At 35.8% G+C, this 19,210-nt stretch overlaps 1 pseudogene; it reads right to left on the bottom strand.

Moving 5' to 3' along the window:
* Positions 1-18,315: 18,315 nt before the first annotated feature.
* LOC142844217 (NEDD8-activating enzyme E1 catalytic subunit pseudogene) lies at positions 18,316-18,965 on the bottom strand (annotated as a pseudogene).
* Positions 18,966-19,210: the final 245 nt, after the last annotated feature.

The following is a 19,210-nucleotide window of genomic DNA, read 5'->3' as shown; positions in this document are numbered from 1 at the left end:
TCAATGTTTGCTCTCACCACATAAACTGAATCATTTATTTTAAATCAGGTGGGCATGGAGGAGAACCTTGATGAGCAAATAGTGAGGTTCCACTGGTTTAGTTGCACCCTAATTCTACACTACTGTAATTAATCCATTGTCAGCCTCAGTCCTGTTTACAAAAGCACTTAGAGGACTAATAATAGAATCTCCAGATTCTATTATTAGCTATGTATATGCAAGATATAATTGTAGGGACTTTATAGTCTTGTGACTCTAATTTTATATCATCTTAAATACTGTCAAATATACAAAACATTACATTTGGTCATTATTGTTATTTAGTAATTAATCAAGACAGTCTAATATTCATAGATTCTTAAATCAAGAATTCCTATTTATGGCAGTCCTGGAAAGGTGGTCAAGGTGACTAGGATATTTATGTGAATTTATGAAATGTAATATGTGGTTATTTACCTGCTTCATTGTTGAATGTCAGCATTGTTATAAAAGGCAATGGTAGACAAAGCTTTGGGAGACGTAGTAGAGATCAATGCAATATCTCCTAATTTTATTCGTCATCCTGCTATTTTTTTCTCTACCAAGAACATCCATGGTCCCCCCAAAATATTTATAACACCCCTTTTGATGTACCTTAAAAGAAATATCTGTTTATAAGGCATCAAAATTATTAACAATTGGCATCTGGGCTCCTTATTTTAGCAGAGAACCATTTTACTGTGAAAGTAAATGACAGACAAGCTTTTATTTCTATGTATTAAATTTAAATAGTTAAATTATTGAGTAAAATCAATATTAATAATATTCATTGTCAAAAATACAGTTCTAGTTTTCAAGAAATATTTGATTTTAGAGAAACTATTTTCATTGTGATATTAACTATTTCAAGACATGACAACATCACTGCATAAGATCCTAGGTGAAATCCATAGTTTTAATTTTTAAAATTGAAGCAAATTATACCTAAATATGAAAAGTCTGCTTAAGTCAATGAACTAATAATTGCCAGTGGCCAATGAGTAATATTTAATGAATGAAGTTTAAATGTTAAAAGGTAATACAAAGTGTCATAGTATCATGAATGGGTAAAATATATTAACCATGTACAATTGGTCAGAATTATGAAGAAAACTAAGTAATTTCACTGTGTGTAATATGAAATAAATAATTCAAACCTGTACATTCAGATGAAAAAGTGTTAACCAGGTGAGAGATATTAACAATTGAGAAGAAATGGAGTGATATGGGTTAAAGGAAACAATGCAGAAGATAGAAAGTATAAATCATTTTACTTTATATATCATCAAAGGCACAAAATGAAGATTTTTAGAGACGAGAATACAGCAGTTAGGGATCTTGCAAAAATTGAGATTTTAGCATCTCTTCTGTTATTATATCATGAGTTGTATTTATAAATATAGCAAGTCTTTATATATATATGCAAACATATATAAATACATATATACACATACAAACATAAATACATAAATACACACATACACTATACTAAACAAACATCACAAATTTTATATAAAAATTTATACATTGGACAATGCCCTATTCTAAGTTTACAATAAAAAAATCAAGATATAAAATGTTCTATGTTCCAGCAGAAAAATGTATTTGAAAGTCTTTAAAATCTTTCAAGAAGATAAACAAAATCTGTGAACACTACTGTTTACTGCATATTTACAATCATGGAATAATGAGATACACATACACATGCATGCACACAGTCACACATACACATGTGCACACAAACTCATGTGCACATGCACAAACACATGCTTGAACACTGGCTTTCCACCCCACATCACTGTAAATATCTATTGTATATTAAGTGATCCTCACCTTCTTTCTCCAAGTGCAGTCTTAAGCGGCTACTTTAATTCTATATATACTTGAAGCTCTTTCTTGTCTCACGTTTTAGGGTTTCACCCTGTCTCACCATCTGAGCTGCTGAGTTCTTCATTCATCAATGAAAATTGCAATAATCATCTATAAACCAAAATATCACGATTCAGACTATCTGAAAGTGTCATAAAATAGTATCTAAGTGACATTTTCAGAAATTTGTTATCTGTATTTTTCACATTTGTTTATTAATCATCTTTCTTGAGCATCTTTCTGAAAATAGGATCAGTAATCTTCATAAAATTCAATCATAGAAGATTTTGAAGAGAATAAATCACATAACAAACTTTACACATTTAAACACAATGTCATGAAGAATATCTTCTATATATTCAACTCTTTTTTTTTTTTTTGACTGTTGGCCTCTGTTCCACCTTTTTTTTTTGATTTTTTTTTTTATTGATAAAAGAATAAAGGAAAAAAAACAAATTTCCACCTCCTCCCAGCCTCCCCTTTCCCTCCCCCTCCTCCCACTCTTCTCCCCCTCCTCCCACCCCTCTCCCCTTCTCCCCACTCCTCTCCCCCTCCCTCTCCAGTCCAAAGAGCAGTCAGGGTTCCCTGCCCTGTGGTAAGTCCTAGGTCCTCCCCCCTCTGTCCATATCTAGGAAGGTGAACATGCAAACTGGCTAGGCTCCCCCCAAGCCAGCAGATTGCGTAGGATCAAAACTGCGTGCCATTGTCCTTGGCGTCTCATCAGCCCTCATTGTTCGTCATGATCAGAGAGTTCAGTTTTATCCCATGCTTTTTTTGGTAATAGTCCAGCTGGCCTTGGTGAGCTCCCAGTAGATCAGCTCCACTGTCTCACTGGGTGGGTGCACCCCTCGCGGTCCCGACTTCTTTGCTCATGTTCTCCCTCCTTCTGCTCCTCATTGGGACCTTGGGAGCTCAGTCCAGTGCTCCAGTGTGGGTCTCGGTCTCTGTCTCTATCTCCATCCATCACCAGATGAAAGTTCTAAGATGATATGCAAGATATTCGTCAGTATTGCGCTAGGATGGGGTCATTTCAGGTTCCCTATCCTCAGCTGCCCAAGGAACTAACTGGGGACCTCAGCTTGGGCACCTGGGAGCCCCTCTAGGGTCAATTCTCCTGCCCACCCTAAAGTGGGTCCCTTAACTAAGAATTGTGGTTCCGTGCTCCCCTATCCAACCTTCCTTTATCCCGATCCTCCTATTTCCCCAAGTCCCCCCTCCTTCCCTTCTACCTTTTCTCTCCCCATCTCCCCTTACCCCCTTCCCACCCCACCCCCAAGATCCCACTTTTCTCCCCGGCAATTTTGTCTACTTCCCTTATCCAAGAGGATAACGATATGTTTTTCCTTGTGTTCACCTTCTTACTTAGCTTCTTTAGGTTCGCCAATTGTAGATTCTGTGACCCCTATTTATGGCTAGAAACCAATTATGAGTGAGTACATCCCATGTTCTTCTTTTTGGGTCTGGGATACCTCACTCAGGATAGTGTTTTCTATTTCCATCCATTTGCATGCAAAGATAGAAGAGAAAGTGGGAAATACCCTACAACAGATGGGCACAGGTGATCGCTTCTTAGGTATAACCCCAGAAGCACAGGCATTAAGGGCAACATTGAATAAATGGGACCTACTAAAACTGAGAAGCTTCTGTAAAGCAAAGGACACTGTCACTAAGACACAAAGGCAACCTACTGACTGGGAGAAGATCTTCACCAACCCCGCAACAGACAAAGGTCTGATCTCCAAAATATATAGAGAACTCAAGAAACTAGACTTTAAAATGCTAATTAACCCAATTAAAAAATGGGGCACTGAACTGAACAGAGAATTCTCAACAGAAGAACTTCAAATGGCCAAAAGATACTTAAGGTCGTGCTCAACTTCCTTAGCAATCAGGGAAATGCAAATCAAAACAACTTTGAGATATCATCTTACACCTGTCAGAATGGCTAAAGTCAAAAACACCAAGGATAGCCTTTGCTGGAGAGGCTGTGGAGGAAGGGGTACCCTCATCCATTGCTGGTGGGAATGCAATCTTGTGCAACCACTGTGGAAGTCAGTGTTTCGGTTTCTCAGGAAATTCGGGATCAACCTACCCCTGGACCCAGCAATACCACTCTTGGGAATTTACCCAAGAGATGTTCTATCACATGTCAAAAGCATTTGTTCAACTATGTTCATAGCAGTATTATTTGTAATAGCCAGAACCTGGAAACAACCTAGATGCCCTTCAATGGAAGAATGGATGAAGAAAGTATGGAATATATACACACTAGAGTACTACGCTGCGGTAAAAAACAATGACTTCTCGAATTTTGCATATATATTCAACTCTTATTTTGCTATTATTCTTTCAACAGTGAGCACTTTTTCGAGACAAAAAGACATATTTTCATTTATGAACTTATTGTAAAACTCATAATAGCAATCTCATGGTAGTCAATATCATATTATTTGAATGAATGAATATACTTATAAGTAACAAAAAATTTTTTGTTAATATGAATGTTATTTATACAGATGATATGGAACACATTTTTAACTAAAAAAAGTTAATGGCCTCCTTATTCAACCCAGAATAAAGAAGGACAAAGGTGATTTTAAATGTCTAAATAAACAAATGAAAGCAATTACATAGTTGAATTCAGTCTCATAGACTGTGTTTGTTTAAGTTGTAAATTAAAAGGCAAAGTGGCAATTAGGCATTCCAAGACCAATCATTCTCATTTCATTGAGTTTTCACGTTTTTGCAGTCCGAGTTAATTTAGTTAAAACTGAGGAAAATGGAAATGACCATCTGTTTATTATTTCCACTTAAAATGGAAGAAATAAAACCCAAACTCAAACTATATCATGAGGAATAAGAGTAGCCACAATAAAATAATTGCTTCCTATCAAAATTGTGACAACAATGCCAATAAAAACTTATGGTAAAACAGACATTTACATTGCTAGAAAATTATAATTGCTTGTCTTATTGGGAGGAAGGAACAGATGTTACCATATTAATGTCTTTCATATTCATATGATTACTTGGCATGTAGATTTGCATATACATTAATAACTAACCCGAGGGTACCATGCAATGTTTTTAAGTATTTGGAACAGGTCTACAGAGAGAGTGCTACTAGTGTGACTCCCACAGCTAAACAAACTCTCTAGTAGACCATTTTCACTATAGGACTGCAACAGCACTGGCCTTTCACCAAGCTTTAATGAAGTCTTATCATCTTATTTTTTTTTTAAATTTGTATAGGCATTTACAGTAACATAATAGAAACTCACCTTCGAAAGACTCTGCATTCATATTCTCCTCTTTGCTGTGAAAAGCAGCATTGTTATCTTAAGAGGAATGTATAAAACTCATACATTGGCCTGCATAGAAACAACAGGTTTTGCATTGCTGAAGTTTGTCAAGTGCTAGAAGATTCCTTAACAGTGAGCAATAAGAGACTGCTTCAAATGTTTTTGAGAGACTTTTTCTGAATTTCTTGTGTGACTATGCATGCACTGTATTTTACTTTGTGAGTAGACATTTATAGTCACCAGAGTACTTTTGAGTTATTTAAATAGTTCATGCTATTTCAAACATAAATAGTCTCTTTAGTTATGGTTCCCCAGGATTCATGTTTTGAGGGAGGGGAATCAATCAGCCAGCAGCAACTTGGACACTTTTGGTCTTGAGTTAGAGGAGGACACAACTGACTCCTCCAAGACTTCTTGGTCTTGACATGGGAAGGGAGAATAATCAACCAGAGCCTTCCTGTCACCAGAGTAACCACCTTGACCCAAATACCATCAGATCTTCCTAGGCCTGGGCACCGCAGAGAAGTAAGGCACCAGCTATGCACTTTGAGGCTCGGGAAGGCAGAACTCAACCAAGCATGACCTATGACTCAACCAAGAGCCCTGGTGTCAGGCAATTGGGCACCATTGTGGTGAAAGAATATAGGAGATACGTGGGATCAGGATGCAGAGTGTAAAATCCACAAAGAATCAATACAAGTTTTTAAAAATGAATAGCTCTAGTAACCCTCCAGGTAATTAAGAGAAATGTGGAAGGATAATGCAGTGAAGAATGCTAATAAATTTAACCTAAAGGATAAGAAATATACTGATTTTTTCCTCTTTTATTATTGTGCTTTAAAGAATCAGGGGATCTATTGTTTCTTTTTTCTTTACATTTAAAAACACTGAATAAAATCTAAGTCTTGTAGTATAAAAGTATAACAATAATAAGATAATGTCGATATACCCAAAAAGTTGACACCTGCCAAAATCATTAAGTTATTAATTTTTTCAAGTAATATTGTTCTCTAATAAATTCGTTTTTAGTAGATTAGTTTTCAATCAATTCCTCAAGTGCCCAAGAGAATCTTGAAATTCCCCATGCACAGTTAATACAGCACTTTGAATTAACCCTACATGTGAGGCGATGATTTAAATATAGTCACCACCTTAGAAAAATGCAGTTTTATAAATGAAACAATACTATGCAATGATCCTATCATTTACTTCATGCCCAGAAAAATAGGAGGAAGCCTGAATACCTAAGTCATTGCTCAAGGTCACACACAGCATGTTCATAAAGAAGTTCTTGAAGCAGAAGGGATTAACAAATTCCAGACTGCGAGATCAAATCAAAAAAGACAAGAGGACCCAGGGAAAACACTCTGTCTGAGAAACTGCATCTGACATCTCAAGTTTGAATTAAAATAGACCCAGTGGAGCTTATCTCACAAATACTGTTCACATTGTACTTTATTGTAGACTGTCTTCTCAAATAACTGTGCTCTTCATCAAGACATAAATATTTAAAATCAGAGCTGTTTATGAAATCTATCTATCTATCTAGCCATCTACTTTCTGGCCATCTATCACCTATCTGTCTGTCTGTCTGTCTGTCTATCTATCTATCTATCTATCTATCTATCTATCATCTATCTATCTATCTATCTATCTATCTATCTATCTATCATCTATCATCATCATCTTTATCTATTTATCGGAATCTATATCTATCTGTCTATATCCTGTCTGTTAGTATGAATATCCTTTCTACCCATCCATCCTTTTTAATTTACATGTAAATGTTTTCACTTAAAGATTCATGTTCTAAAGTGTTTAAAGGTTGTAGAACGAAAACCTATGCTTGATTTTTCTAAATTCTCCAAAGCAATAGTGTGTTATAGAGAATTCTCAGTCTTTAGTACCGTTCCTACTTTAGCTCTCAGTGGAAATGCCCAAATTTGTTGTTACTTTCCATTATTTGTTAAAGAAATGATATCAATAAATGAAATACCAGTAAACATAATTTCAAACATTTTGAAGAATGAGATAACATATAGAACTGAATGTGCTAATATAATTCAGTCAGTGTACTTCTTCCTTGTGCAGCCATGGGGCAATCTAAAAATTACTCTACAGTAGTTTTCAGCTGTAAAATGGATTGCTAGTGCATAAGTAATAGCAATAAATTGTTAATGTAATGAAATTAATACTAAATTTTTAGTGTATGAAGATACAAATTGAAAAGTAATTATAAATCTGCAATGAAGAATAACTCCCAAGTATTTTGCTACATTAGAAATGTAAGTAAATTTATCAGAACTATCAGAAATATATTTCAATATTTTAAAATAAGTTTTCATGGAACAAACACTCAGCTTAAATATGAGTTTCCAGAACAAAATAAACAACATATGACACAGGAATCAGAAATTCTGTTAAAATTTAGAGCAGTAAAGACCAATAATTTTAGCTAATGTAATCAGCAATGATAATATACAGTGTAATAATAAAATATAATTAAATAATACAATATAATATATTCTTTGTGGCTTTTGTTTCATTTTGCTTTGCTTTGTCTTTATTTTTTTTTGAAACTGAATTCTCTGTAACTTTGGAGCCAGTCCTGCAAATAACTCTTGTAGACCAGGCTGGCTGCAAACTCAACGAGATCCTCCTGCCTCTCCCTCCGCAGTCTTGAAATTAATGGTCTGCACCATCACCACCCCTTTTGTGTTATTCTTAAATGCAGATGCCTTTCACAGTGTCACCTGGACAGATAAGTTAGCTTTCATAAATATAAGGGAGCGAAGGAATTCTGATAGCTACTGATCAGTCTTCTTCAGGTTCACGTTTATTTGACTAGTAAAAGACAGCATTTTGTGCAGTGCAGTTATGAAAGTTTAACTTTTAGTTCTTGCTAAGATGTCTACAACTGATTTTAAAATTATTCTTATTTTATCTAAAAGTATGCAACAAGATATACTTTTTTCAAAACAGTATTGTTTTGACATTAACTGAGTAGGTGGTCAGATTAGAAATAACATATTCAAATCAATGTTACAATTCCAACAATGCTTAGAAAGTACAAAAATGTTGTTGGAATTTTACAGACTAAAATTTAGTAGCAATGGCTGTATGGTCACCTCACTAGTGGAGAAATGCCTTTAATGAAGAAAAGGTAAATAAATGTTAAGTGATGATAAGAACTGAATATGATGATAGACACCAAGTCATGTAAAAGATTGTTGAGATAACTGTTATTCTAGCTGTAATTTTGTTGACAAAAATTTAGATGAATACAGATCTCATTTATATATGCAAGGAAATACAAAGATGTCTATTAGTTTCTGACTTTTGATACTTTATGCTAAAAGATTTTAAGATAAGCTACCATATTTTTTATTTCATTTGTATTTCTTCTTCTGAATAAAATGTGATTTCATTAAAACTTCCTTTATGTATTCATTGCCAATAAAAGAGTAGAGAATTAATATTTATAACTTATTCTATTTGAAACACTATGCCATAAATGCACATTGAATAGAAATTTGACATCCATCTCACTGAATCATAATGCTTATAATATAATATAGCAAAAAGAATCATATAAGAGTTGCATTGAGTATCACCATTCTTCATGTCATTAAATAGAAAAGATGTGTGTTATAAAATAATACCACTAGAAACCTATAGTTATTTAGTGAGTATGTGATTTATCGACTAGAATGGCTACCTTTTCAAGTTAATAAACCTTCTTGATCAAGATTCTGACAACAAATCAAATATGAATATTTTTTTCTGTATTTGTTCACAAATGATAAGATGAGGGACAATTTCAAGAAAGGAAATAACAATTCTAAAATTGTGTGGCTTTTATTTCATCATTTGTCTTGTGAGATTAATAAAAACATTAGTAAAAAATCCTTTAAAAGAACCAGTAGTGTCTCTGTACCTCCTTAGAAAATAACATATCTTTTTCCTTATCTCAAAATAAATAAGGAGAGTTATAAAGAAATGTTTCAGGGAGTTTAGTTAAGGTTTCCTTGAATTCCTTGAATTTATAAACATTTTCTTGAAGTACCAAGTTCTCACATGAACTTATCTTTATTCATAACTATGAAAATCTAGTGGTCAAGAGTAGACAGGAATTCAAATTGATTTTGGGAAGAAAGGTGATTATGCTGGAAAACCAGTGACCAACCAACAAGACATGGTGAACATGCTGTTCCCTACTGGCCAGATAGAGTATGCAGGGATGAAAAATGCCTTGTGTCAAGACTGTGCAGAAGACAAAGAGTGTGACGGTAGCATTAGATACTAAAAATGAAGTCTGTTTGGGTGGCTGGTCATTGTTAGGATTGGGTGTGATAGAAGCAAGCAATGAGAGTATTCTGTTGCCTGATATCAAATGGAAAATTAAATTTACTTCAAGTTTAGGTCACTTAATTGTCCATAATCACTATTGTTCATGGGGATAAAATCCATGTTTTTAAAGATAATATATTTTACCGTATTTGACAAGAGTTAACTGTATATATACTCCTTTATATATCCCTAATATTTTACTATTTTGAGAAGTCAGAAACAATACAGGGAATGGAGGAAACATGGTAAAATCAAAGAATTAATGAAAAAAAAGTAAGTGCTTTTTCTGCCTTCCTCTGAAATATTTCCAACTGGAACTTAAAGGAAAGAAAATTAAATACATAAACAGACCATTTACTTTTGAAGGACACTTGTAGAATCCGACACTGTTATTAATATATTCAAGTTCATAAAAATTTACCTTAGATATAACCAGGAAATGTGATAGTAGGAAAGATTAATATTATAGTTCAAGTAAATCTTAGCAAGTCTGCTTCATTCATTGAAGTATCACTATGCATTAAAATACAATGCAATCATTCATTCTCATATAATCTGATGATGATAGCTACTTACTACTGATTTGATAAGGTTAAAAATCATTAGCATTTAGTAACTGTTTTCTCTCATGGAATAATTCAAGTCATCCATTGTACAAGCATTGATCTTCAGTCATGATTGCAATACCATTAAGAGTTGTACAATGATGAAACACTGCCATCAAAGGCAAGCAGCCAACAAAGAGAATGTCTGCACGTTATTCAAGGGCCATGAGACTACAGAGGACTGAGGATTGTAGAGCTAGAGTAGTTGAAGAAAAAATGAAAATATGGCCACCAAATCAACTATGTAGGATTCACAGAGACTCACAGAAACTGAAGCCACAATCAGGGAGCCTGCAATGGCCTGGGCTAGGTCCTCTGAATGTACATTATAGTTGTGCAGCTTGTTCTTGTGGGACTCCTAACGATGGGAGTAGGGGGCATCTCTGACTCTTTTATCTGCTCTTGGAACCCTTTTCTCCTATTGGGTTACCTTTTCAGCTATGATATGAGGGTTTATGCCTAGTCTTATGGTATCTTGTACTCTGTGTGCTACTGATAGCCCTGTGATGCCTTCTCTTTTCTGAAGGGAAATGGAGGAGAAATGATCTGGGAGAGATGGGTCGGGGATGGGAACTGGGAGGAGAATGGAGAGAGGAAATTTCAATTGAGATGTAATGTATGAGAGAAGAATAAAAAATCTAAAACAAAAAGGTTTAAAATAAAAAAAAGAACACTGTTGGACCATTTCTTAGTCTTACTTAATATAGTCTTCAAACATACTATTAGTAACTTTAGACCAGAGTAATTTACACTGCTGTGACCCCACTCAAGCTAAATGAAGAGGGACATGGTCATCTTTTCATTTCTTTTACACATGCATTCCCCCAGGGTTCTTTACTGAAGTCATTATATGTCAGGAATACAAGGGGGGATGTGAAACATGGCAGAGGATCACCTCCCATTCAGGTAGCAGACATCCGGTGGACCAGGATGCTTTAAAAGCCGAGCCATAAGGAATACTGTGTAAATATTTATGGAGATGAGTTTAATAAATTTCTACTCAGGTTGCTGGTTTGTTCACTTGTGTTATGTTCTGTATTTTTACTTGGCTTAATAGTTGTCTCACTATAACCTCAAGTTTTAGGGCTGAAGTTTAGCAAAGGCAATACGATTTGGAAGCAATTTCCTCAGTTTACTGTTTAAAGAAAGTTGCTGTGCATATTTCATCTCCAGGGCACTTTAGCTGCAGATGTCTTCAAACAGAATTGGGTTTTCTTTTCTAATTTTAAAGAGAACATTTAAAATGAAGCAATCAGGCTGCCCCCCCCCCCCACCGCCACAGTTTTATCAAGGGTATCCATCAGTGTATTGTACAATCAGGTTATATTGTTAAAATACAATTTCTTGAAAGGAAATCACTAACAATTTAATTTACAAAACTTTCACGATACTTTTTAAATTTCTCTTTTGAAGACTTCAGGTGCAGAGAATTGGTTTAATTAAAATGCTGTCTTTATGAATGATGCCTTCATTTTCCATAAAGGTTTTTTTTCCTATTTTGTACTTTACTATTTTTCCTTTGAAAGTTCTTTAGATGCGGTTTCAAGTAATTAAAGTTGCCCTCAAACTCTTTGTAAATTGAAGGTAACCTTGAACTTCTTTTCTGTTGTCCTTTACTTCCTGACTTGTTTTTAGTGTAAATGGTATTCACGATTGAATGGAGAAATGTATGCCTGCTTGCTTAATACTCTACCCTGAGTAGATGCAAGGCCTATCATATTACACTTTAAATAATAAATAAATGTTTGTGCATCACAAACTGGAGTAGACACCATCATATATCCATCAACACGCTCAAGTAAAACTGTGATAACCTATCATTTAGGATAGTTATTATTCTATATTTTGCCTTTTTAAACCACAAGCTTTTCTATCCCCAGATATCTATCACAAATGTGCATGATTTACATGTGAACTACATATAGGATCTGTAACTATAAAACCCTTGGGAAATTTGCAATTTTACTAAATATTATCTTTAAAATTAATCTGGTCTATCTAGTATATGAAGGTAAGTTCACTTATACTCATTGGCGTATAAGTTCATGTTTTACAACTGATTTTTGTAAATTATTATTTTTATTAACTTGCTTTTTATTTGTTGTATCATTCACATTACAGTTATTGATCCCATTAATTTCCCATACATGCATATCCTCCCTCTGCCCTTGCAATACTCCCATAAATAAAATAAGAGCAAAACAAAAACAAAAAGGAAAGAAAGGGAGGAAGTCTCATCATGGAAGCTGTAGTGTGACATAGTGAGTCATGCAGTAAACTGTTTTGTCCATATATCTTTACTTACAAGTGCTTATTGCAGAGTCATTGGTTTGGTTCGAGAACTCAGGTCACTTCTATCCTGTCAATGCTGAGCCCTTACTAAAAGTCCTGGTTATCCTGCTGTTGCCCAGTGTCATGGAATTCCCCTAGCTTTGGGTTTGCAGGACAGGTCCTGTGTGCTCCAGCATATCAAAATGGGGTGGGTATTGGGGTGGGCAAACCAATAACCTTGGTTCTGGGCCTGGGGAATTGCAGCGTTGGTTCGTTTGTCAGCTCTCCCTTGTCCTCTAAAGAAGGATGTTAAAAAGAAATCCCACACTAGCACAGAATTGAGTATAAAAAGGATTATTTATTTAGGGATAGACTCACAGATCACAATCATCTGCACGAATGGGGAGCAGGAACCGAATCACAGCACTGGAAGAAAGAGTAAACGCGTGCTTTACATCGGCATATATAGTAGAAGAGGTCATGCCCAAATGAGCAGGGTAACTTAAGGCTACAGCTGTAGGAATTCCTACAGCACCTTCCCCTCTTGTTTAAGTAGGGGAATTTTAAAGCTAATACAAAATCATATAAAATAAGAACAAATATCAGGTATAAAAATAAGAATTACAATCAGTATAAATAATATTAAGCAAGAAACATGTGATAAATAATTCAATAATTATCCTATCTTAAGGAGTTTAAGTCTTGTATTATAAATCACTTAGCTATAGGAATTCCTACAACAGTACTCACCAACATGTTTACAGGTTTAGTTCTCTTACATTGCCTTTGCAACAATGAGCAAGGGGCTGGACCACTTCTCCTTCTTTCATGTTCTCAGGGTTGAATCTCCCACACCCACATCTTCAGGGCCAGCTCTTCTGTGTTGCCTAAGAGTGGCATAGGTGCCTCTTTCCTGAATGCTGCAGTGGATGAGGGACAGTTCTAGCTTTCTCACTCTGACAACCTTAGGGCTAGCTACCACTCCCATTTGCCTCAGCCAATGATGGGCAGGTGTAGATGGAAGTTTCTGTCCTGGCCAGTTCTGCAGTCTTTCAGTCCCAAAGAAACCCACAGAGGTTCATTGTAATTAGAAACTTTTTGGTTATTAGCTCAGGCTTATTATTAACTAGCTCTTACAACGTATATTAACCTATAATTCTTGTCTATGTTTAGTCATGTGGCTTGGTACCTTTTGTGAGTCAGGCATTCTCAGTTTGCTTTCTCTGGGTCTGGCTGGTGACTAACCTCTTCCCTTTCTCTTCCCGGAATTCTCTTAGTCTGTTAGCCTTGCCTATACTTCCAGCCTGGTACTAGCCAATCAGTATTTGATTAAACCAATATAAGTGACAAATATTTGCAGCGTATAAGATCATTACTCCCCACAGCAGGTAGGGGTCTCTCTCCCTCTCTTGTTCATGCCACCACATGACAGGTGAGTAAGGAGGAAAGGTCTTCCATTCTCATAATATCAGGGCTAGCTCAGTCACGTTTCTGCCAATGGTGTTGGGTCTATTGTGCTGACCAGGAGAGGTACAGGTCCTACTTTCCTGAGTGTCACAGCTGATGACAGGCAGTGGCATCTCTCCCACCCTCTGACCTCATGGCTAGCTCTCTGACCTGCCTCAGGCATTGATGGGCATGTGTGTGCTGGAGGTAGGGGGATATTATTATTAAATTAATTTTTAATCAGTAAGCAGTTACATTATTTTCACAAGAAAAAGCTTCTGTTAATTATAAGCAAGTTTTAAATTAATGTTTTAAAATAGCCTAACCCATGCAGGTACTAGGGAAATATATGATTCCTACATTGTCAATGCACATGCAGGTGTGAATCTCACTAGAGTGGATCTTAATGAAGTTGGTTTATGAACTCTAGATATCTTAAAGCTATAATATAGAAAACATTACATGTTAATTATTAATTAAACATTTAAAAAGAGGGAAACATTATAAAATTTAACATGTTAGGAATTTAATCATGAACAATTAGAGGTTGTTGAAATATTCTAAATGAATGATAGATTAAATTATTTATTTAGGCAGAAACTATTTTCCAAGTCTATAAGTCTCCAATATCATCCATTTCAAGAATGGATTGCTAAAAATCTAAACTTTTTTTAATTTCACTTCAATCCTATATTTGGACTCATGTTATCCTGTAAATACGTGTTTCATCAGGACTGTATCAAAGTTTTCCTGGACCCACTTGCTCTTTTAAATTGAGAACAAATCACCACCGTGTTAGCTGTTCTCTGTTTGGAAATTAAGTCTGTTTCAAAATTGGGAAGAGTTTATAGGCACAGGTTGACACTGGGCAAAAGACATTTTAAAGTGTGTGATATTCAGGAAATTGAGTAAATAAATATAAGAGAAGTCCTACAGACACCCAAAAAGAATCTAATATGTTTTTAGAAAGTTTGAGAATTGATCCTGCAGTAAAGAAAAATAACTCTGATTGTACATGAAAAATTTTTGATGTGAATTTCACCCATCTTAGCCCGGAAATTCCCAGGCTTAATTCCCAGAACACTATGCTCAAACTTAATATCTTCCTTCTCTACATGTGTTTCTTTTTACCTTCTCTTCAAAAAAAAATAAAGATTTCCAAAAAACAGAAAGTGGAAGAAAGCATATTCAACAAATGGTGCTGGCATAATTGGATATCAACATGTAGAAAAATGAAAATAGATCCATATCTGTTGTCATGCACAAAACTCAGTTGCAAATGGATTAAAGACCTCAATATAAAGCCAACCACAGTGAACCTCATGGAAGAGGAAGTGGGAATTGCACTTGAACACATTGGCAAAGGAGACCACTTTCTAAACATAATACCAGTAGCACAGACAATGAGAGCAACAATTAATAAATGGAACCTCCTGAAATTGAGGAATCTCTGTAAAAGAAAGGACCCAGTAAACAAAACAACAGACTACAAAATAGGAAAAAAAAGTCTTTACAAATCCCAAATCAGACACAGGGCTAATCTCCAAAATATACAAAGAACTCAAGAAATTGGTCATCAAAAGAACAGAGTTAAACAGAGAACTCTCAACAGAAGACTCTAAAGTGGATGAAAACACGTAAGGAATGCTCAACTTCCTTAGCCATCAGAAAAATGCAAATCAAAACAACTCTGTGATTCCCTCTTACACCTTTCAGTCTCATCCTCTGCATTTTAGAGATACACACATATACATACATACCCACATTTAATGAATACATATTATCTCATTCAAAACATTCCAAGCACACTTTTTACTCCTTTCACTCATCCCAGCTGCCTCCCTGCCTCCCCACTCCCTCAGATTCTTTCCCCATCCATTTGCAATTCAGAAAAGAGCAGGCATCCAAGAGAAAACAGTCTATCAAAACAAAACAGTAAGAAAAGGCAGAAGTCCTCACATCAGTATAGGACAAAGCAACCCAATAGAGGAAATGAGTCCCAAGAAAAGGCCAAGGACTCAGAGGAACGCCTGCTTCCACTGAAGGAATACATTACTAACACTCATAGCCAGTTTGCGGATCACTCTCATACAGAGCCCATTCTTTGTTCTTCAGTCCCGGTGAGGCCATGTGAGCACTGCTGAGCTGATTCAGTGAACCATGTTATCCTGGTGTCCTCCATCTCCTCTCACTCCTACAATCTTTCTTCTCCCTCTTTCACGGGGTCCCCTGAGCTCTGAGGAGGAAGGATTTCTAATTTAGACCTTCTCACTCTTCTCAGTGTCTCACTGTGGGTCTCTGGACCTGCACTCATATATTGGCAGAGAAAGTTTTTCTAATGACAATTGGGCATGGCACTCATCTATAAGTGTAGCGAAATATCATTATGAGATATTTCATTGTTTTTTTTTTCCCCAGTTGTGTTTGTTCTATACTAGGTCTTTGCACTATCAAGTCTCTGGCTCTTGATCATCCAGGTAGTGTAGTGCTGGGCCAACCTCTTGAGGCAGGGATATCTCGTGAGTTAAACCAAATATTGGTTGACCACTTCCACAAGTGTGCAGCACCATTGCTCAGCATATTTTACGACAGGATAGATTAAAGGTGGGGGGGTTTTAAATAGGTTGGTTCCAGGTTCCTTTTCCTGGGGCCTACAGAGTACCCTTCTCACACCAAAGAGACTGGAATGTATGGTAAAGGTTCCATGCCTAAACAAGCTCTACCTCTCTCAGTTCATTGAAATGTATGGACCTTATTCTCAGTAGTATGTCCCAACTCTTAGTTTACACAAAATTACGTTCTGTCCTAGCATTAGCTTAGGTTGTTTAGGAATCCCCACAGGACGCACATAGCAGGAATTAGCACTCATTGGTCATTGATATTGGTCAACATCTAGGGCCTCAATTCCCCAATAAAACTACACAGATTAACTGAATGGATAAAAAGAAAAGAAAAAAAAACAGGACCTATTTTTCTTCAACCTAAAAGAAACACACCTCAAGTCATTCAGGGTAAAGGGTTAGTAAAATAAAAAAAAAAAATCAAATAGTTCAAATAAGTAACCTGATATATCCATTTTAATATCTAACAAAATAAAATTCAAACCAAAATTAATCAAATGAGAAAGGAAAGGATGCTACATATTCATCAAAGGTTAAATACACTGAGAAACACTTTCAGTTCTTAGCATCCATGCCCCAATCATAAGGGCACACACTTTTGTAAAAGAAGCAGTAGTATAGCTTAAATTACATATTAACCCACACAGATGGGCAGATTGAGACTTCAATATGCCACTTTCACCATTGGACAGATCATCCAAGCAAAAACTAAACAAAAAATACTGAAACAAACTGACGTGATTTTTGACAAAGAAGCTAAAATTATATAATGGAATAAAGAAAGCATCTTCTACAAAATGGTGCTGGCATAACTGGATGTAAACATGTAGAAGAATGAAAGTAGATCAATATCTATTGCCATGCACAAAATTCAAGTTCAAATGGACTATAGACATCAATATAAATGCGACCACACTGAACCTGATAGAAGAGAAAGTGACACAGTTTATCTAAGCTAATGGGAGCTCACCAACTCTAGCTGGAAATTAAAAAAAAAAAAAAAAAACAGAATTCTTCTGAATGTGGGTGACCTTGTGTAGCTATGGCAGACTGCAGAACCACAGGCAGTGGCACCAGGATTTACCCCTACTGCTTGTACTGTTTTGACAGGGAACCCATTCTCTTTGGATATATACCTTGCTCATCTTGGATATAGTAGGGAGGGCCTTGGACTTTTCCCTAAGCATTGTGCGTTGCCCTCTCTGAGGAGTGATTCCAGGTGGGATAGAGAGGTAGGTGGGGAAATGGGAGGAAGGGAGGGGGTAGGAGCTGGGACTGGTGTGTAAAATGAAAAAAAAGATAGTGTTTTCTTTTTTAAAAAGGATAAAAAATTGAAAAAAGAAAAAAATGGATCAAGGTAGAAATAAGAAATTCAAAATTTTCTATTATCCAATGAAAATGAGTACACAACACATATAAATTTATTGGAAACATTAAAAGTGATGCTAAGGAGAAATTTCACAGCACTTAGTGCCTACATTAAAAAAATGGAGCAAACTCATAGTAGCAACTTAACAGCACACCTTGAGTTCTCTACCAAAATAAGCATAAGAACACCCAATAGGAATAGTCTTCAAGATGCAATCAAACTGAGATCTGAAATCATTAAAAGGGAAACAAAGAAAATCATATAAAAGTCAATGAATAAAAGAGTTGGTTCTTTGAAACATCGACAAGATAGACACTTACCTAAACCAACTCAAAGACAGAGAAAGAATATCCAAATTCATAATATCAGAAATGAAAAGGGGGAACATAGCACCAGACAGAGAGGGAATCCAGAGCATCACAAGGTTTGATTTTAAAAACCTGTACTCAGCCAAGTTAGAAAATCTAAAACAAAGGCAAAATCACCTGGGCACTTCCTTGAAAGCCTTCTGTCACTCTGTCTATCAAAGGGAAAATGGAGCCTGGATGCAGCACACCATATCTTTGTAATTTAGAAGGGATATCAACATTCCATTGATCCATCTCTGGATATAATAGAGTCCAGGCCACACACAATAATATTGTTGGTAGAAAGCGTCATTAAATCTTGAATCTTGTTGAAATGTGGGCCTGACTACATTGCAGTTAGGAACTCCGTCATTTAGGATTTCTGCAGCAACTTCAACTTTGGGTCTTCCAACATCTTTAGGGCTAAATAAAAACTGCATATCTAGATTGGAAACTTCTATAGTGTCCATGTCTATAACACGAATCTGTCTAAAACCAGGCAATGCCAGTTTTTTTAGGAGCTCGATACTAAGATAACAGCTCTAATAAGTAGAACTTTACATGTATTTAACAAGAACTGGAGCAATTTAGTGCTTGGTTTGAAATCAGGTTATGTGAAGGGTCCAGATCGTTTGAGACACTTCTTGAAAATGGTTCCAGTGACCTTCCCAGTCTCCAGTGTCCCCACATCCACCACCACCAGCCATTTTCACAGCCATCAGCTCCTCTATTCTCATTTTCTTCTCCGGCTCTTTGCCATCCGCCATATTCTTCCTCGTCCTTCTGGATTTTTTTTAAACATTTTATTCATTCAGTCTATTATGATTTCATCCAATTATCATTATTTTTATAAAGCTCTTGGAGTTTATTTCAGAGTTTTCTGTGTTAATCCACATAAATTTGCATACATTTTGACTATTTTTGCTCCACTGAGCATTGTGCTTATTTATGTTTTGGTGTCTTATGCAGATCCTGAAGCACACATGCTTTAGGAGGATTGGTGTCCTTCCCC

Source organism: Microtus pennsylvanicus, chromosome 2 (genome assembly GCF_037038515.1).
Source record: "Microtus pennsylvanicus isolate mMicPen1 chromosome 2, mMicPen1.hap1, whole genome shotgun sequence".
NCBI lineage: Eukaryota > Metazoa > Chordata > Mammalia > Rodentia > Cricetidae > Microtus > Microtus pennsylvanicus.
Note: the sequence above shows the minus strand (reverse complement) of the source record. Positions and strands in the feature narration are given on the sequence as shown.